Below are 21,614 nucleotides of genomic sequence, written 5' to 3'. Positions count from 1 at the left end.
TTTTGTTTGATTTCGAAAAAGTTTGCGCCTTTGCTGTTTTTCCACTGATAAACTGTAGGGGGTGGACCTTTTGCAATTTTTGCTTCCTTTGTTTTCTTTTTGGATTTTATTTTGATGAGTGCCGGGATGTAGGTTGTAGAAATAACTTAAAGATCTTGCTTTGTTTACTGCCTCCAAGGGATGCCCCAAGACCTTTGTCTTGAGTCTTGGGGTTTTCCCTTTTTGTTTATCCGCCTGTCGAGATGTTTTGCCCTCTATCCGAGATGTTTTTATATAATCCATTCTTCTTTTCTTTTTGTAGGATTTAGTTGACCTCATGTCTTCCCGAAATAACATTGTAGAGATGCCTTCCCAGGTTCCCGCGGGTATGGCCGATTGGGTAGACTCCATGGTTCTCATGTGTGTCTCGCTGGTTGATTCTGAATTTTGTGCTCAGCTTAGGCAGTTTCATAGTGTCTGTAGTAATTCTGGTGATGAGAAGAACTATGAACTTGTATCTCTCTCTTCTGACGAGAGAGTCTGCTTTCCAACTCGGGTTGTTGATGGTCACCCTTTCTTTTATGCTCATGATTTTTTCTTTGGTCAGCTGGGTATCACCCTTCCTTTTACCAAATTTGAAACCGACCTGTTATGGTCTTGTAATGTTGCCCCTTCTCAACTTCACCCCAATTCCTGGAGTTTTATTAAAATTTTCCAATTGTTGTGCAATGGTTTTGGTATTCCTGCTTTCCAATCCCTCTTTTTCTATCTTTTTGTCTTGGCTAAGCTCGATGTGGTAAAAAAGAAGTCAGCTTGGGTCTTCTTTTGTTCTACCCAGGGAAAGAAGATTTTTTCCATGTTTGACGAGTCGTTCCGTGATTTTAAAAACTACTTCTTCAAGGTCCGAGCTGTTGAAGGAGCTCGCCCTTTTTTCTGGATGAAAATGACGAACCTGCTTTTCCCTTGGAATGGCAAAAAGACATGAGGGTCTCCAGGTATTCATGGGAGATGTTGGATGATGCTGAGTGAGCCTTTGTGACTATCCTGGAAGAATGCTGGGGTCAACCTCCCCACCTCGACACAAAGAAATTTCTAACCAATCCTTCTCTTCTTCAAACTGAACTGGGTATCTTTGTGTTTTCTTTATTATCCGTGTATGTTGCTTGTAGCTGTCTTTCCGACTTGTCCAACTTGTAACTGATTTTCTGTTTTATTTGCAGAAGAAATGAAGAATAGTGAATCCATGAAAGCTTTTAAGAGAGCGCAGAGGGTGACTGCTGCCAGAAATGTTGCTGCCAAGGCGGCTGGGGAGGGATCCTCCCAAGTGCGCGAGAAGCCATCAGTGCAGAGTTTTGCCGGGGTGAAGAAGGTGATCCCTACACCCCGAGTTTGTTTGGTAGATCCTCACGTCACCTTTGCTGCTCCTTCTGTTGCTCCTCCCAATAAAAAACAAAAGACTGCTGAGCCCTTTGACCTTGATGCTCCTGATTTTAATGCTATTGAATTCGTGGATCAACAAATCGGTCCCTACGGCGCTCTCTCTATGAACGATGTGTCCATCCTCTATCACTTGGAGTTTATGGCCCGAAATCATGTGAAGATAGCGTATATATCGGTTGCCATATATCAGACTGCTCAGAATCTCCCTCTCCACGCTACTAGGGCGTTTATGGAGGAGGCAAAACAAGAGTTTGATCGGATGAAGGAGTTAAAGGAGGAGTTTGAGATGAAGGTAGCCAAGCTGGAGAAGGACTTGAAGAATGAGGAGGCGAGTTCTCAGTCATTGGCGGCTTCTTTGAGGTTGGCTGAGGACGCCGTCCTGATGCACAAGGAGAGTTACCATTCATCTTATCGAGAGGTGATGCACCTGAGGGGGGAGCTTGACAGTGTTCGGGAAGATTATGCTGAGCTCCAAAGTCATCTTGTTGGCAGCATGACTGTTGCTTATGAGAACTTGAGGGAGCAAGTTCAGGTCATTGCTCCTGAGGCCGACCTCACTTTTTTTAGCCTGGATAATGTAGTCAGGGATGGCAAGATTGTCCCTGATGATGAGGGTGATGATGATGATGTTGTTCCTCCCCTGTGTCCTCTACCAAAGTGCCGACCTCTTCCGTTCCCCCTGCTGTGCCCGACTCGGATTGCCAGATCCTGAATCGGGAGGATGGAACTATGGATGCTGTGTCGATCCAGACTCGTCCTCCTTCTCCTTGTCCTGATGCTGCCAAGAAGGCTCCTGATGCTTGCTGATCTCTTTCCTGGGAATTTGTGTAGTTGGCCCGGCTTGTGGGCTTTTTAAAACTTTTTAATTTATTTACTGACACTTTCCTAGTTGCTTTTCTAGCAACTTTTATTCTGACAAACAAAAAAGGTGGCTCGCCACCCTTAAATTTTGCTGGCCTTCGAGGCTTTTGCAACTTTTGCAGATTTTATATTATGCCTTTTGATTTGACATTTTTCTGTTTTCTGCTGATGTGTGATATCTTACGGCTCGACCTCCTTGGGTTATTTTGTTGTTTGTAGCTTGAATCCTTTGAGGTTACGATTTGTGGGGTCCAACTTGTTTCTCGGTTTTCCGTATTTGTGACCGGTTCCTTTGCGTTGGTCACTTTCTAAGTTATTATTGTAATCCTCTCTTTCAGAGATTACTTTTATAACTTGTTTGTAGGAGATTGACTTCGTCAGGTCGATCTCTTTTTAAGTTATTTTTGTAATCCTCTTTCTTAGACCTTTGTCAGGTCTCTTTCAGGGATTATTTTGATAACTTTTCAGTAGTAGGAGTCTGACTTGGTTATGTCGGTCTCCCTTAAGTTATTTTTTGTAGTCCTCTTTCTTGGATCTTTGTCAGATCTCTTTCAGGGACTACCTTAATAATTTTTCATTAGTAGGAGTCCGACTAGGTTATGTCGGTCTCCCTTAAGTTATTTTTTGTAGTCCTCTTTCTTGGATCTTTGTCAGATCTCTTTCAGGGACTACCTTAATAACTTTTCAGTAGTAGGAGTCCGACTTGGTTATGTCGGTCTCCCTTAAGTTATTTTTTGTAGTCCTCTTTCTTGGATCTTTGTCAGATCTCTTTCAGGGACTACCTTAATAACTTTTCAGTAGTAGGAGTCCGACTTGGTTTTGTCGGTCTCCCTTAAGTTATTTTTTGTAGTCCTCTTTCTTGGATCTTTGTCAGATCTCTTTCAGGGACTACTGGTGCACGAAAATTACTTCACAATGTAATTCCGCACAACTAACCAGCAAGTGCACTAGGTCGTCCAGGTAATACCTTATGTGAGTAAGGGTCGAATCCCACGGAGATTGTTGGTTTGAAGCAATCTATGGTTATCTTGCAATTCTTAGTCAGGAAGTCAATTATATTTATCAGTTGAATTGCGAATAAACAAGCGAGCATGGATTAAAGGTTACTTGTTATGCAGTAATGGAGAATATGTTGGAGTTTTGGAGATACTTTGTCTTCAGAATCTCTGCTTTCCTCTGTCTTCTGATTCACACACACACGTCCTCCTACGGCAAGCTGTGTATAGGTGGATCACCGTTGTCAATGGCTACCATCCATCCTTCCAGTGAAAAGGGTCCAGGTGCGCTGTCACCGCACGGCTAATCATCTGCAGGTTCTCAGTCGTACCGGAATAGGATTTACTATCCTTTTGCATATGTCACTACGCCCAGCACTCGCGAGTTTGAAGTTCGTCACAGCAATCCAATCCCAGAATCCTACTTGGAATACCACAGACAAGGTTTAGACTTTCCGGATTCTCATGAATGCCGCCATCAATCTAGCTTATACCACGGAGATTCTGATTAAGGAATCTAAGAGATATTCATTCAATCTGATGTAGAACGGAGGTGATTGTCAGACACACGTTCATGGATTGATGAAGGTGATGAGTGTCACTGATCATCACCTTCTCCATAGTTAGGCGCGAATGGATATCTTAGGTAGGAACACGCATGTTTGAATGGAAAACAGCAATACTTGCCTTAATTCATCGACACACAGCAGAGCTCCTCACCCCCAACAATGGAGTTTAGAGACTCATGCCGTCAAAGAGTACAAAATTCAGATCTAAAATGTCATGATATACAGAATAAATCTCTAAAAGTTGTTTAAATACTAAACTAGTAACCTAGGTTTACAGAAAATGAGTAAACTATAACAGATAGTGCAGAAATCCACTTCTGGGGCCCACTTGGTGTGTGCTGAGGCTGAGACTAAAGCTTTCACGTGCCTGGGGCTGTTTTGCGCGTTCAACGCCAGCTTTGGATCCTTTTCTGGCGTTGAACTCCAACTTGCAACTTGTTTCTGGCACTGGACGCCAGAATTGGGCAGAGAACTGGCGTTGAACGCCAGTTTACGTCGTCTATCCTTGAGCAAAGTATTGATTCTCCTATTTCAGTATGATGATTCTTGAACACAGCTACTTTATGAGTCTTGGCCGTGGCCCTAAGCACCTTGTTTTCCAGTATTACCATCGGATACATAAATGCCACAGACACATAATTGGGTGAACCTTTTCAGATTGTGACTCAGCTTTGCTAAAGTCCCCAATTAGAGGTGTCCAGGGTTCTTAAGCACACTCTTCTTTTTGCTTTGGACCTTGACTTTAACCGCTCAGTCTCAAGTTTTCACTTGACACCTTCACGCCACAAGCACATGGCTAGGGACAGCTTGGTTTAGCCGCTTAGGCCAGGATTTTATTCCTTTAGGCCCTCCAATCTACTGATGCTCAAAGCCTTGGGATCCTTTTTATTACCCTTGCCTTTTGGTTTTAAGGGCTATTGGCTTTTTCTGCTTGCTTTCTCTTCTCTTTTTTTTTTCTGCAAGCTTTGTTCTTTGCTGCTTTTTCTTGCTTCAAGAATCATTTTTATGATTTTTCAGATTATCAATAACATGTCTCATGTTCCTCATTCTTTCAAGAGCCAACATATTTAACAGTCTTAAACAACAAATTCAAAAGACATATGCACTGTTCAAGCATTCATTCAGAAGACAGAAAGCATTGCCACCACATGTTACTAATTAGAATTTTTCTTGTTAAAAACTCGAATTTTATTGCCTCTTATTCAAAAGATCTACTATTTTATTCATGTTTGCTGATGATGAGAAAAATAGACTATAACTTAATTGGAGGTAAAATCAAAATAGACACTAATTACTACTATATGACTCCTAAGGTAAACTCTTATAACGACAATTATCACAGAGTTAAAGCAGAAATTGGAATTTGACAACCTTTGTTCTGGGAAGTGGATGTTCCTCGGATCTGTGGGGTGCTTGGTCCTTCAAGAGATAACTTCTGGTGCTTCAATTCCCTCAAGTCATGCCCTTGCTCTTCTTGTTCTTTAATCAAATAGCAAAGAATTTGACTGTGTTCTTTCTGTTCCTTTATTATTTGTTCCATAGCTTCTTGTATCTTGGTAACTGATGTTTCAAGATACTCCCAATATTCAGATTGAGGGATTTCTGGGAGAAATTCCTGTGTTTTCTTCTTGATGGAGTCATCCTGTGCTTGTTGTTTTTCCATTGATGCTTTGGTGATTGGTTTCTCAATTGAGATATACTCAGTTATTCCCATCCTTACGCCAGCGTCCTTGCAGAGCAGAGAAATCAAGCTTGAGTAAGCCAACCTGGCCTCTTTAGAATTTTTATTAGCAATTTTGTAGAATTCAGTTGAAATCATTTGATGAGCTTCTACTTCTTTTCCCATCATGATGCAATGGATCATCACTGCTCTTTTAACAGTGACTTCAGAATGGTTGCTGGTGGGCAGCAGAGAATGCCCAATGAAGTCCAGCCATCCTCTGGTGACTGGTTTGAGATCTTCTCTTTTGAGTTGATTTGGGACACCCTTCGTGCTGGTGGTCCACCTGGCTCTAGGGATACATATATCCTCTAGAATCTTATCCAGGCCCTTGTCTGTTCTCATCATTCTCCTGTTGAAAGAGTCTGGATCATGTTTCAGCTGAGGTAGCTTTAAGATCTCTCTGATCTTGTCAGGGATGGTATGAACAATATTTCCTCTGACCACGGTCTGATATTCATAGAAAGTAGTTCCAGATAGTTTTTGCTTGTCAGTCTGCCACATATTAGCATAGAACTCCTGGACCATATTCCTTCCCACTTTCGTCTCAGGATTAGCTAGGACCTCCCAGTTCCTGATTCGAATTTGCTCCTGGATCTCCGGATATTCGTCTTCTTTCAGATCGAATCTAACTTCCGGGATCACTGATCTTAGACCCATCATTTTGTAATAATGGCCTGAATGTTCTTTAGATAAGAACTTCCCTTGATTCCAAAGTGGTTTTGGAATGCTCTCTTTCTTGCCTCTTGAAGTGGGTTGTTTTCCCTTAGGAGCCATGATCTTAGTGATCACAGATAAACACACCAAACTTAGAGGTTTGCTTGTCCTCAAGCAAAAGAAAGGAAAGGAGAGGGATAGAAGGAGAGCTAGGTGCAATTGTTGATGGAGGGGGGTGGGTTGGAAAATTTAGAAAAGATATGATAAAAAAAAGGTTGATTTGGAAAAGATAAGATAGAAGATATGATAAGAGAGGATATAGTTTAAAATTGAAAAGATATGAAAAATTTTTTGAAAAAGATAATGTGGAGATTTGAAAAAGATATTAGTTGAAAAGATAGATTTGTTTTGAAAATTTGAAAAAGAGTTGAATTGAATTGAAAAAGAGGGTTTGTGCTTATGGATTAAGATATATTTGATATTTTTAAGGTAGGGTTTTTAGAAATTAGGGATTTTAGAAATCAGGATTCTTAACATGTTTATGCAAGAAATCATGAATTGAAGCATGAAAATTAAGATTAGAATGAAAAAATATGAAGAAAAAATGAATTTACCTCCTCCCCACCATCCTGGCGTTTGAACGCCCAAACGCTGCATGTTTTGGGCGTTCAACACCCAAATGCTGCCTCTCCTGGGCGTTCAACGCCCAGCTGCTGCTTCTTTCTGGCGTTGAACGCCAGGAAGTCCTTTGTTACTGGGCGTTTTTCTGAACGCCCAGAATGCTGTAAATCTGGCGTTAAACGCCCAGAAAGAGCTTCTTTCTGGCGTTTAACGCCTAGATGGCTATCCTCACTGGCGTTCAACGCCCAGTGGATGCTTCTTTTGGGCGTTGAACGCCCAAAACAGACTCTTACATGTGTTTTCTTGCCAGTGAGCTCTTTTTCTCTGTTTTGTGTGCAGATTCCTTCTGTAACTGTGTGAACTTATGCAAATGATTCTTTACCTTGTTATCAATGAACTTTATATAAACAAATAAAAATAAAAATAGGGCAAAATGCTTAGAGGATTGATGCCCCATGGCTGGGTTGCCTCCCAGCAAGCGCTTCTTTATTGTCTTTAGCTGGACCTTGCTGAGCTTTTAGTCTAGCTTCATCCTTGAGCACTCTTGCTCAACATTGCCTTCAAGATAGTGCTTGATTCTCTGTCCATTGACAATGAACTTCTTATCAGAATCAATATCTTGAAGCTCCATATGACCATATGGTGATACACTTGTAATCACATATGGTCCCCTCCACCGGGACTTCAGTTTCCCGAGGAATAGCCTGAGCCTGGAGTTGAATAACAGAACCTTTTGTCCTGGTTCAAAGATTCTAGATGACAGCTTTCTGTCATGCCACTTTTTTTATTTTTCTTTATAAAGCTTGGCATTTTCGAAAGCAGTGAATCTGAATTCCTCTAGCTCATTTAGCTGGAGCAATCTTTTTTCTCCAGCTAATTTGGCATCAAAGTTCAGGAATCTGGTTGCCCAGTAGGCTTTATGTTCCAGTTCCACGGGCAGGTGACATGCCTTACCATAGACCAGTTGGTAGGGAGAGGTCCCTAAAGGAGTCTTGAATGCTGTTCTGTATGCCAACAGAGCATCATCCAAGCTTCTTGCCCAATCCTTTCTACGGGTATTTACAGTCCGTTCTAGGAATCTTTTTAGCTCTCTGTTAGAGACTTCAGCTTGTCCATTAGTCTGTGGATGATATGAAGTTGCCACCTTGTGGCGAATCCCATACCGGACCATGGCAGAGTAAAGCTGTTTGTTGCAGAAGTGAGTGCCCCCATCACTGATTAGTACTCTAAGGACCCCAAACCTGCTGAAGATATATTTCTGGAGGAACTTCAGCACTGTTTTAGTATCATTGGTGGGTGTGGCAATGGCCTCAACCCATTTTGATACATAGTCAACTGCCACCAGAATATAAGTGTTTGAGAATAATAGTGGGAAAGGTCCCATGAAGTCAATTCCCCATACGTCAAACAACTCAATCTCTAAGATTCCTTGTTGAGGTATGGCGTAACCATGAGGCAGATTACCAGCTCTTTGGCAACTGTCACAGTTACGTACAAACTCTCGGGAATCTTTATAGAGTGTGGGCCAATAGAAGCCACATTGGAGGACCTTGGTGGCTGTTCGCTCACCTCTGAAATGGCCTCCATATTGAGATCCATGGCAATGCCATAGGATCCTCTGTGCTTCTTCTCTTGGAACACACCTACGGATTATTCCGTCTGCACATCTCTTAAAGAGATAGGATTCATCCCACAAGTAGTACTTTGCATCAGTGATTAATTTTTTCTTTTGTTGCCTGTTGTACTCTTTGGGTATGAACCTTGCAGCTTTATAGTTTGCAATATCGGCAAACCATGGTGTTTTCTGAATGGCAAATAAATGCTCATCCGGAAAAGTCTCAGAGATCTCAAGAGAGGGGAGGGACGTCCCTTCTACTGGCTCTATCCGGGACAGATGATCAGCCACTTGGTTCTCTGTCCCTTTTCTGTCTCTTATTTCTATATCAAACTCTTGCAGAAGCAACACCCATCTGATGAGTCTGGGTTTTGAATCCTGCTTTGTGAGTAGATATTTAAGAGCAGCATGGTCAGTATACACAATCACTTTTGATCCTACTAAGTATGATCTGAACTTGTCAATGGCATAAACCACTGCAAGTAATTCTTTTTCTGTTGTTGTGTAATTTTTCTGGGCATCATTTAAAATGCGACTAGCACAATAAATGACGTGTAGAAGCTTGTCATGCCTCTGTCCCAATACTGCACCAATGGCGTGATCACCGGCATCACACATTAGCTCAAATGGTAATGTCCAGTCTGGTACGGAAATAACTGGTGCTGTGACCAATTTAGCTTTCAGCGTTTCAAACGCCTTCAGACACTCTGTGTCAAACACAAATGGCGTGTCAGTAGCTAGCAGATTACTTAGAGGTTTTGCGATTTTTGAAAAATCCTTTATAAACCTCCTATAGAATCCTGCATGCCCCAGAAAGCTTCTGATTGCCTTAACATTGGCAGGTGGTGGTAATTTTTCAATTACCTCTATTTTTGCTTGATCCACCTCTATTCCCTTGTTTGAGATTTTATGCCCAAGGACAATCCCTTCAATCACCATGAAGTGACATTTTTCCCAGTTTAAAACAAGGTTGGTCTCTTGGCATCTCTTCAGAACAAGTTTCAGGTGATCAAGACAGGAGCTGAATGAGTCTCCATATACTGAGAAGTCATCCATGAAGACTTCCAGAAATTTTTCCACCATATCAGAGATAATAGAGAGCATGCATCTCTGGAAGGTTGCAGGCACATTACACAGCCCAAATGGCATCCTTCTATAAGCAAACACTCCAGATGGACATGTGAATGCTGTTTTCTCTTGATCCTGGGGATCTACTGCAATCTGGTTATAGCCTGAGTAGCCATCCAGAAAGCAGTAATAATCATGACCTGCCAGTCTTTCTAGCATCTGGTCTATGAATGGTAAAAGAAAATGATCCTTTCTGGTGGCTGTATTGAGCCTTCTATAGTCAATACACATGCGCCACCCTGTAACTGTTCTTATAGGAACCAGTTCATTTTTTTCATTATGAATCACTGTCATGCCTCCCTTTTTTGGGATGACTTGGACAGGGCTCTCACCTAGGGGCTATCAGAAATAGGATAAATAATCCCAGCTCCTAGTAATTTGGTGACCTCTTTTTGCACCACTTCCTTCATGGCTGGATTTAGCCGCCTCTGTGGTTGAACCACTGGTTTAGCATTATCCTCCAATAAGATTTTGTGCATGCATCTAGCTGGGCTTATGCCCTTAAAGTCACCTATGGACCACCCAAGAGCTGTCTTGTGTGTCCTTAGCACTTGAATAAGTGCTTCCTCTTCCTATGGATTTAAAGCAGAGCTTATGATCACTGGAAAAGTGTCACTTTCTCCCAGAAATACATATTTCAGGGATGGTGGTAATGGTTTGAGCTCGGGTTTAGGAGGTTTTTCCTCTTCCAGAGGAAATTTCAGAGGCTCTTTAATCTCCTCTGAATCCTCCAAATCAGGCTGAACATCTTTAAAGATGTCTTCCAACTCTGATTCGAGACTCTCAGCCATGTTGATCTCTTCTACCAAAGAGTCAATAAGATCAACTTTCATGCAGTCTTTTGATGTGTTTGGATGCTGCATGGCTTTGACAGCATTCAACTTAAACTCATCATCATTGACTCTCAGGGTTATTTCCCCTTGTTGGACATCAATGAGGGTTCGTCCAGTTGCTAGGAAGGGTCTTCCTAGAATGAGTGTAGCACTCTTGTGCTCCTCCATTTCCAGCACTACAAAGTCTGTGGGAAAGGCGAATGGCCCAACTCTGATAATCATGTCTTCAATCACGCCTGATGGGTATTTAATGGAGCCATCAGCAAGTTGGAGACATATCCGTGTTGGTTTAACTTCTTCAGTTAAGCCAAGCTTTCTGATAGTGGATGCAGGTATTAGGTTGATGCTTGCCCCAAGATCGCACAAAGCTGTCTTGGTGCAGTTACCTTCTAATATGCATGGTATCAGAAAACTCCCAGGGTCTTTAAGCTTTTCAGGAAAGCTTTTTAGAATAACTGCACTGCATTCTTCAGTGAGGAGAACTCTTTCTGTTTCTCTCCAATCCTTTTTATGACTCAAGATCTCTTTCATGAACTTGGCATAAGAAGGTATTTGCTCAAGTGCCTCTGCAAATGGAATCTTTATTTCAAGAGTCTTGAGATAATCTGCAAAGCGAGCAAATTGCTTATCCTGTTCCTCTTTCCGGAGTTTTTGAGGATAAGGTATCTTGGCTTTATATTTCTCAACCTTAGTTGCTGTAGGTTTATTGCCTACAGAAGTGGCTGAAGAAGCCATTTTAGAGGGGTTGTTATCAGCACTTGTGTGTGTCTGATCCCTCACTGGCAATTGAGTGCCAGAGTTAGAAGCTGGAGTGATGTGAGACGCCAACTCCTTGTCTGTTCCTGGCGTCTGAACGCCAGAACTGTGCCTATTTTGGGCATTTAGCACCAGATCTTGCCCATTTTTGGCGTTCAACGCCAGATCCTTGCTTGTTTCTGGCGTTGAACGCCAGTCTTTGCTTGTTACTGGCGTTGAACGCCAGTCTTGGGCATGGTCTGGGCGTTCAGCACCAGCCTTCCACCAGATTGCTGGCGTTTTAACGCCAGAATTATTTTTCCCTGGGCTCTTACTGTCCTTAGGTGAATTTTGGGTAGTTTGCTCATTCCTTAACTCTTTGCTGCCTTGAGGTGGGGTATTTAATGTTTTCCCACTTCTTAATTGAACTGCTTGGCATTCTTCTGTTTTTTGTCTTGACAGCTGCTGCTTTGTTTGCTTCAATTGTTCTTCCATATTTATATAAGCCATCCTTGTCTCTTGTAGTTTATCCTTGAATTTGGCTAACTGTTTTGTTAGAAAGTCCAATTGCTGATTGAATTCAACAGCTTGTTTTACAGGGCTGAGTTCAGCAGTTACTGTTTTAACCTCTTCTTTCATGGAAGGGTCACTGCTTAGGTACAGATGCTGATTCTTGGCAACTGTATCAATGAGCTCTTGAGCCTCTTCAATTGTCTTTCTCATGTGGATAGATCCACCAGCTGAGTAATCTAGAGACATCTGAGCTCCTTCTGCAAGCCCATAATAGAAGATGTCTAACTGAACCCACTCTAAAAACATTTCAGAGGGGCATTTTCGTAGCATCTCTCTGTATCTCTCCCAGGCATCATAAAGAGATTCCTTATCTCCTTGTTTAAAGCCTTGGATGTCCAGCCTTAGCTGTGTCATCCGTTTTGAAGGAAAGTATTGATTCAGGAATTTTTCTATCAGCTGTTTCCATGTCCTTATGCTGGCCTTAGGTTGGTTACTTAACCACCTCTTAGCTTGATCTTTTACAGCAAATGGAAACAGTAATAGTCTGTAGACATCCTTATCTATTTCCTTATCATGTACTGTGTCAGCAATTTGTAAAAATTGTGCCAGAAACTCTGTAGGTTCTTCCTGTGGAAGACTGGAATACTGGCAACTTTGCTGCACCATGATAATGAACTGATTCAACTCGAAGCTATTGACTCCAATGGAGGGTATGCACATACTACTCCCATATGAAGCAGTAGAGGGGTTAGCATATGACCCCAGAGTCCTCCTGGACTGTTCATTTCCGCTTAGATCCATGATGGAGAAATGGAGATGATGTAAAATAAAAAAATTTTTATTTTTATTTATTTATTTATTTATTTATTTATTTATTTCGAAAATAGAATAAATTAAAGTAAAATAAATAAAAATAGGTGAAGATTTTCGAAAAAAATGAGGGGAGAGAAAGTGGTAAGGAAGTTTTGAAAAAGATATGGTTTGGAAAAGATTTTAAATTTTGAAAAAAATCTGAATTGTAAAAAATAATTTTCGAAAATTTGTTTTAAAATTAGAGAGAAAAGATATTTTTGAATTTAGTGAGGAAAGAGAAAAACAATAAAATAGCACAAGATTTAAAATTTTTAGATCTAATGCTCCTTGTTTTCGAAAATTTTGGAGGTAAAACACCAAGGAACACCAAACTTAAAATTTTAAGATCAAGACACAAGGAAACTCAAGAACACTTTGAAGACTCACAAGAACACAAGAACATGAAGAAAGAACACCAAAATTAAAATTTTTAGAAAACCAAACTAAAATTTTCGAAAAACAAAGAAAAATCAACAAGAAAACACCAAACTTAGAGTTTGGCACAAGATTTATTCAAAGAAAAATTATTTTTGAAAAAGACTTTAAAAATAGGATAGCCAATTACCAAGAGCATAAGCACCACGCTCTAACTAATTGAGCTATAAATTTAAAGTGTTTTAACAATGTATAAATAATAAAAGACTCTAAACCAAAGAGAAATTTTTTTTTCCTAATCTAAGCAACAAAATAAGTCGTCAGTTGTCCAAACTCAAACAATCCCCGGCAACGGCGCCAAAAACTTGGTGCACGAAAATTACTTCACAATGTAATTCCGCACAACTAACCAGCAAGTGCACTGGGTCGTCCAAGTAATACCTTACGTGAGTAAGGGTCGAATCCCACGGAGATTATTGGTTTGAAGCAATCTATGGTTATCTTGCAATTCTTAGTTAGGAAGTCAATTATATTTATCAGTTGAATTGCGAATAAACAAGAGAGCATGGATTAAAGGTTACTTGTTATGCAGTAATGGAGAATATGTTGGAGTTTTGGAGATGCTTTGTCTTCAGAATCTCTGCTTTCCTCTGTCTTCTGATTCACGCACGCACGTCCTCCCATGGCAAGCTATGTATAGGTGGATCACCGTTGTCAATGGCTACTATCCATCCTTCCAGTGAAAAGGGTCCAGGTGCGCTGTCACCGCACGGCTAATCATCTGCAGGTTCTCATTCGTACCGGAATAGGATTTACTATCCTTTTGCGTCTGTCACTATGCCCAGCACTCGCGAGTTTAAAGTTCGTCACAGCCATCCAATCCCAGAATCCTACTCGGAATACCACAGACAAGGTTTAGACTTTCCGGATTCTCATGAATGCCGCCATCAATCTAGCTTATACCACGGAGATTCTGATTAAGGAATCTAAGATATTCATTCAATCTGATGTAGAACGGAGGCGATTGTCAGACACAAGTTCATGGATTGAGGAAGGTGATGAGTGTCACTGATCATCACCTTCTCCATAGTTAGGCGCGAATGGATATCTTAGGTAGGAACACGCATGTTTGAATGGAAAACAGAAATACTTGCATTAATTCATCGAGACACAGCAGAGCTCCTCACCCCCAACAATGGAGTTTAGAGACTCATGCCGTCAAAGAGTACAAAATTCAGATCTAAAATGTCATGATATACAGAATAAATCTCTAAAAGTTGTTTAAATACTAAACTAGTAACCTAGGTTTACAGAAAATGAGTAAACTATAACAGATAGTGCAGAAATCCACTTCTGGGGCCCACTTGGTGTGTGCTGGGGCTGAGACTAAAGCTTTCACGTGCCTGGGGTTGTTTTGGGCGTTCAACGCCAGCTTTGGATCCTTTTCTGGCGTTGAACTCCAACTTGCAACTTGTTTCTGGCGCTGGACGCCAGAATTGGGCAGAGAACTGGCGTTGAACGCCAGTTTACGTCATCTATCCTTGAGCAAAGCATGGACTATTATATATTTCTGGAAAGCCCCGGATGTCTACTTTTCAACGGAATTCAAGGCACGCCATTTGGAGTTCTGTAGCTCCAGAAAATCCATTTTGAGTACAGAGAGGTCAGAATCCAACAGCATCAGCACTCCTTTTTCAGCCTGAATCAGATTTTTGCTCAGCTCCCTCAATTTCAGCCAGAAAATACCTAAAATTACAGAAAAACATACAAACTCATAGTAAAGTCCAGAAATATGAATTTTGCCTAGAAACTAATGAAAATAAACTAAAAACCAACTAAAACATACTAAAATCTATATGAAATTAACCCCAAAAAGCGTATAAAATATCCGCTCATCAACTACCTTAATAACTTTTCAGTTTTGGGCTGACTTTGTTATGTTGGGCCCTTCTAAGTTAAAGTAATCCTCTTTAATAGGGTTGGCCAGACCTCTTTCCAGGGTTTACTTATAACTTGGTTTGACTTGGTTCGACTTCTCAATGTTCGACCAGTCTTTAAGTTATTATTTTAGCGATCCGTAAGACCTCGTCAGGTTCTTTTTTAGATCACTTTCGATAACTTCTTACATTATTCTGTGTTCATCTTTGCCGATTTGTAGAAAGTGGTTGTCATCTCTAGATCGTCCTTTGGGTGAATCGCGTTTTCACCTTTATCGGACGGTTGTCTTTATCGTGATCGTGCCCACAAATTCTTTTTCACTTTCTGCCGATCTGTTGCTTTATAATCGGACGATGAATACTTCAGATTAATGCGTCTTGAAATCTTTGTAGAATATCTAAAATATATTTTATTTAAAGGAACAGTGCAAATAGAAATACATGGGATTGTCTGAGTCTCAACTTGGTGCCTCATTAAAAAACCTTTTCAGGAAAAAGAGTGCATCCAATGATGAGATCTTTTATCTCTTCTTAACTGTAGTACCTTCTTAGGTTGCAAGCATGCCACGACCTGGGAAGCTCTCGTCCATCGAGTTCAGACAGTCTGTAGTAGCCCTTTCCAAGTACTTCTACAACTCGGTAGGGTCTTTTCCAGTTTGCTGCCAGCTTTCCTTCTCCTGGTCGAGTTGTTCCGATATCATTTCGGATTAGGATGAGATCATTCTCTGCAAAACTTCTCGGCACTACCTTTTGATTATATCTGGAAGCCATTCGGTGCTTTAGAGCTTCTTCCCTGATCCGAGCTCTTTCCCGGAGTTCGGGTAGCAAGTCGAGCTCTTCCCTCTGAAGTTGGGAGTTTGCTCCCTCATTGTAGTGAACTACTCTGGGCGACCCTTCCTCAATTTCTACTGGAATCATCACCTCTACTCCGTATGCTAATCGGAAGGGGGATTCCTTCGTGGTGGAATGTGGCGTTGTTCGATATGCCCATAGGACCTGTGGAAGCTCTTCTGCCCAGGCTCCCTTTGCATCTTGTAATCTCCGTTTTAATCCGGCCAGTATGACTTTGTTAGCAGCTTCAGCCTGTCCGTTGGCTTGTGGATGTTCAACGGAGGTGTACTGGTGCTTTATATTCAAGTCGGCTACTAGTTTTCTGAAGCCTGCATCTGTGAATTGAGTGCCATTGTCTGTGGTTAATGAATATGGAACCCCGAATCTCGTGACAATATTTCTATATAAGAATTTCCGGCTTCTTTGAGTGGTGACATTGGCTAGGGGCTCTGCCTCGATCCACTTTGTAAGGTAATCTACCCCTACTATGAGGAATTTAACTTGTCCTGATCCCTGTGGGAAGGGGCCGAGAAGATCGAGTCCCCATTTTGCGAACGGCCAAGGCGAGGTCACGCTGATGAGCTCTTCTGGCGGGGCGATGTGAAAGTTGGCATGTTTCTGACATGATAGGCATGTGTTTACAAATTCTGTGGCTTCTTTCTGTATAGTTGGCCAATAAAATCCCGCCCGGAGTACTTTTTTGGTGAGAGCTCGTGCTCCGAGATGATTGCCACAAATACCGCCGTGTATTTCTTCTAGCACTTCCTTTGTGTTGGAGGTTAGCACGCATTTTAGTAAAGGTGTTGAGATTCCTCTTTTGTACAGGATGTTGGTTATGATGGTGTAGTACTGTGCCTCCCTTTTTAACCTCTTTTCCTCCTTTTCTTCTATGGGGAGCGTTCCTGTTTTGAGGTAGTTGGCTATAGGGGTCATCCATCCTTGGTCCTAACTTGTTATAGTCAGGACTTTTTCCTCTTCCGGGATTGACGGGTTCTGCAACATTTCCTGAATGAGGCTTCTATTGTTGCCCCCTGGTTTGGTGCTGGCTAGTTTTGAGAGTGCATCAGCTCGGGCATTTTGTTCGCGGGGTATGTGGCAGATCTTATACTCCCCGATTTGTCCGAGCTGTTCTTTGGTTTTATCCAAATACTTTTTCATGGTGGGATCTTTGGCTTGGTAGCTCCCTGATATTTGTGATGTGACCACTTGTGAATCGCTGTAGATGTTGAGTTTTTGAGCTCCGACCTCTTTAGCCAGCTTCAAACTAGCTAATAATGCTTCATATTCCGCCTGGTTGTTTGAGGCGGGGAACCCGAACTTGAGGGAAAGCTCAACTTGGGTTCCTTGGTTGCTTTCTATTATCATGCCTGCGCCGCTTCCAGTTTTATTTGAAGAACCATCCACGTAAAGGTTCCATTCTGTGGGGGTTTCTAGGGCATCTGTAAATTCTGCGATAAAGTCGGCCAGATATTGTGATTTGATTGCCGTCCGAGCTTCATATTGGAGATCGAACTCTGACAACTCGACTGCCCATTATAGAATTCTGCCTGCTAGATCTGTTTTCTGCAATATTCCTTTTATGGGTTGGTTAGTTCGAACCTTAATGGTGTGAGCCTGGAAGTACGGGCGGAGTCGTCGAGATGTTAGGATAAGAGTGTAGGCAAATTTTTTTATTTTCTGATAGTTCAGCTCGGATCCCTGTAGTGCCTTGCTAATGAAGTAGACAAGTTGTTGTCCATTTTCGTCTTCTCTAACTAGTGCCGAGGCTATTGCCCGGTTCCCTACTGCGAGATACAATATGAGCGGTTCTCCTTCTCATGGTCGGGATAGGATAGGTGGCCGTCCTAAGAACTCCTTGAAGTCTTGGAAGGCTTGCTCACGTTCTATCGTCCATTTGAACTATTTTCCCTTTCTTAACGTAGCATAGAAGGGGAGGGATTTTATCGCAGCTCCTGCTAAGAATCGGGATAGGGCAGCCAATCTCCTGTTGAGTTGTTGTACTTCTTTGACATAGGTTGGGCTCTTCATGTTGAGTATGGCTTGACATTTGTCTGGATTTGCTTCAATTCCCCTTTGTGTGAGCATGAAACCTAAGAATTTGCCTGCTCGATACTGCGAAGGTGCATTTTACGGGATTGAGTCGCATGTTATGCTTCCTTATGGTGTCGAACACTTAAGCCAGGTCGGATAATAATGTATCTTCGCTCTGTGTCTTTATCAACATGTCGTCCACATAAACTTCCATGGTTTTTCCGATGTGATCTGAGAAGACTTTATTCATTAGCCTTTGATAAGTAGCTCCTGCGTTCTTGAGACCGAAAGGCATCACGATGTAGCAGTAGTTTGCCTTTGACGTTAAGAACGAGGTCTTTTCCTGATCTGGTGGATACATGGGGATTTGGTTGTATCCCGAATATGCGTCCATAAACGAGAGGTATCTGTATCCGGAGGAAGCATCTACCAGAGCGTCGATGCTTGGGAGTGGGTATGGATCTTTTGGGCAGGCTTTGTTGAGATCGGTGTAATCAGTGCATATTCGCCACTTCCCATTTGATTTTTTCACCAAGACGATGTTAGCTAGCCATAGTGGGTACTTGACTTCTCTTATAAATCCTGCCTTCAGTAGTACTTGTACTTGTTCTTCCCCAGCTTTGGATCGTTCTGGCCCGAGTTTCCTTCGTCTCTGCTGCACCGGCCGAGATCCTGGGTAGACCGCCAACTTGTGGCACATTAGCTTAGGGTCTATGCCTGGCATGTCTGCGGCTTTCCATGCGAAGAGATCGACATTATCTCGTAAGAATTGTATCAGTAATTCTTTTGAGTCTCCTCTTAGGATCGTGCCAATATTGGTCGTTTTGTCTGCGGTGTCTCCAATTTGAATCTTCTCTATCTCGCCTTCTGGTCGTGGACGGAGTTCTTCTCGTTGCTGGGCTCCGCCCATTTCAATTGTATGAAACTCTTCTCCTTTGCATCTGAGGTTTAGGCTTTCATTATAACAGCGACGTGCCATCTTTTGGTCAGCTTTTATCGTGGCTATCCCTTTCGGAGTTGGGAATTTCATACATAGGTGTGGGGTCGAGACTATTGCGCCGAGTTGGTTGAGTGTTGTCCGACCTATGAGAGCATTGTAAGCTGAACTTACATCGACTACGATGTAATCTATTTTGAGGGTCCTGGATTGGTCCCCTTTTCCGAAGGTTGTATGTAGTGGTATGTATCCTAGTGGTCGAACCGGGGTATCTCCTAACCCGAACAGACTGTTTGGATATGCTTTAAGTTCTTTTGCTTCTAAGCCGAGTTTATCAAAGGCTGTTTTGAATAAGATGTCAGCAGAACTCTCTTGGTCTATTAAGGTGCGGTGTAGGTTGGCGTTTGCCAATATGATGGTGATAACCATGGGATCGTCATGTCATGTGATGACGCCCGATGCGTCTTCCTTAGTGAATGTTATCGCTGGGATGTTGAGCGCTTCTTCCTCTCCTTCGACATGATATACTTCTTTGAGATATCTTTTGCGGGAGGATTTGGAGATCCCTCCTGCTGTGAATCCGCCATGTATCATGTGGACATGTCTTTCTGGTGTCCGAGGTGATCGTTCAGTTTGTCCGTCATCCTCGTCCCTTCGTCTTTTTCTTTGGTCATCATCTCGGGTAGCCAGAAATCGATCTAATCTTCCTTCTCTTACTAATTTTTCTATGATATTCTTTAAGTCGAAGCACTCGTTGGTGGAGTGCCCTCGAACTCGATGGTATTCACAATATTCCTTCCAGTTTCCCCCTCCCCTTTTGCCTTTGAGTGGTCGCGCTGGAGGGATTTTCTCTGTGTGGCAGACTTCTTTGTATACGTCGACCAGGGATGCCCTGAGAGGGGTGTAATTATGGTACTTTTTGATTTTCTCCCCCTGTCGATCTTCTTTCTTTTTGGATTCCTTGTCTTTATCTCGGTAGGGGTTCCTAGATTTTGAGGTTTCTCCCAACCGAGCGTTTTCTTCCATGTTGATGTATTTTTCTGCTCTCTCCTGTACTTCGTCTAATGAGGTAGGGTACTTCTTTGATATAGATTGTCTAAATGGTCCCTCTTGTAGGCCATTGATGAGTCCCATGATGGCGGCCTCTGTTGGTAAGCTTTGTATGTCCATGCATGTTTTGTTGAATCTTTCCATGTAGTTGCGGAGGCTCTCCCGATCTCCTTGCTTGATCCCTAGTAGACTGGGGGCGTGCTTGGCTTTATCTTTCTGGATGGAGAATCGGGCCAGGAACTTTTTGGCCAGGTCGTCGAAGTTTGAGATGGACTTTGGAGGTAAGTTGTCGAACCATCGGATTGCTGTCTTCGTGAGAGTTGTTGGAAAAGCTTTGCAGCGAACAACGTCTGAGGCGTCGGTAAGGTACATTCTGCTTCTGAAATTGCTGAGATGGTGGTTGGGATCTGTGGTACCGTCACATAAAGTCATATCTGGGAGTTTGAAGTCCTTTGGAATTTTGGTTTTCATGATCTCCCTGGTGAATGGATCCTGTTCTTTACGTGAGCTTTCCTCAGGAGTGATCCGAGGGGCCTTCGATTTGAGATCGGCTTCTAATTGCTGTAATTTTTCTTCCAACTCTCGACGTCGCCGTACCTCTTTTTGTAGATCTTTTCCGATTTCTCGTTGTTGTTGGGTTTCTTTTTCAAGTTGTTTCAAGCGATCTTGAAGAGCTTCTATTGCTCCCGGTTTAGATATATTTTTGTCTCCATTGGATTCTGGGGTGTCTTCTAGTAGGGTGTCTGCATTTTTGTGCGGCGTTCTATTTTCTAGATCAGAATCGTGATCGTTGTCATGGTTGTCCGCCATGGTGATGGGATGACTTTCAGGTTCCCCGGCAACAGCGCCATTGTTCCGAGGGTTACCTGAAACTGGAGGTCGATCTCGGATGAGATCTTTCGTACTGGTCGGAGATGACGTGTCCGGCTGGCTGGTGGCGGCCGGAGCTATTGTGCCCGACTTGTTGGACTTGCTGCACTGCTGATCCTTGGTCACCGGAGGGTGGGGGGTACCTGCAAGAGACTCCGATGCTTAAGTTAGCACGGGTATTAAGCAGGTTTTTATGTTGAATCAGAGTATATGTTATACCTGGATGCTCCAGTGTATTTATAGTAGTTGTAGAGTGACCCTTCTAGATAAGATAAGTTAGTTATCTTATCTTCTCTTTATCTTTGAGTTGAGGTCAGCTTATCTTCAAGGGAACCGCCCTTATCTCTATAGGCTTGGACGGCCTTTGGATTTGGGTCGTGTTCCTCTACTTGGGCCCTTTATGGGCTTTTCTGTCGATATGGCCGAGTTCTTTAAGAAGAAGTCGGTCCGCTTGACCTGAAGAGGTCGGTCGCTTTGTCGTTTTAATCATCCCAGGTTAGATAGCTCCACCCAGGATATGAACAGTGGGTAAAGAGTTAATAAAAACCACTCAATTGAGTACAAGATAAACCATAAAAACGTGGTTTATCATCCAAACTGATATTTGATCTTCAAATCAAAGTTTAATTTTTGGTTGTCACAAGTCCAACCCAATAAAAATAACCGAGAGTATTAGTCCCGGGTCCTCTTCTCAAGGAATTGCAGTGAGATATGCATATTATTGGTTATGGTATCCAATGGGGGTTGGTAAAAGTGCAAGAAATTAAATGGCTAGAACATAAAGTAAACAATTAAAGAAAGCAATTAATAAAGAGAGACATTCTTGGCAAGGATTGAGAATATAGGCTTTCTATCGTAGTCACTAATCATAACAATAATTAATAAGAGCTTATCCTATTTAGTCATCTCCAACAATGGAAGAAGGTACAATGTTAACTTCACATGAGAGAAAGTCAAATAAGACTAGTTAATCTCAATCCAAAAGCCCTAATCAACTTACTAATCGAATTAGCAAAAGATTAGCGTCAATGGAAACAATATTAACTAACAACTCTAGATCACCAA

The sequence above is a fragment of the Arachis ipaensis genome, chromosome B6 (genome assembly GCF_059453495.1).
Source record: "Arachis ipaensis isolate K30076 ecotype BB chromosome B6, ASM5945349v1, whole genome shotgun sequence".
In the NCBI taxonomy this organism is placed as follows: Eukaryota; Viridiplantae; Streptophyta; class Magnoliopsida; order Fabales; family Fabaceae; genus Arachis; species Arachis ipaensis.
Note: the sequence above shows the minus strand (reverse complement) of the source record.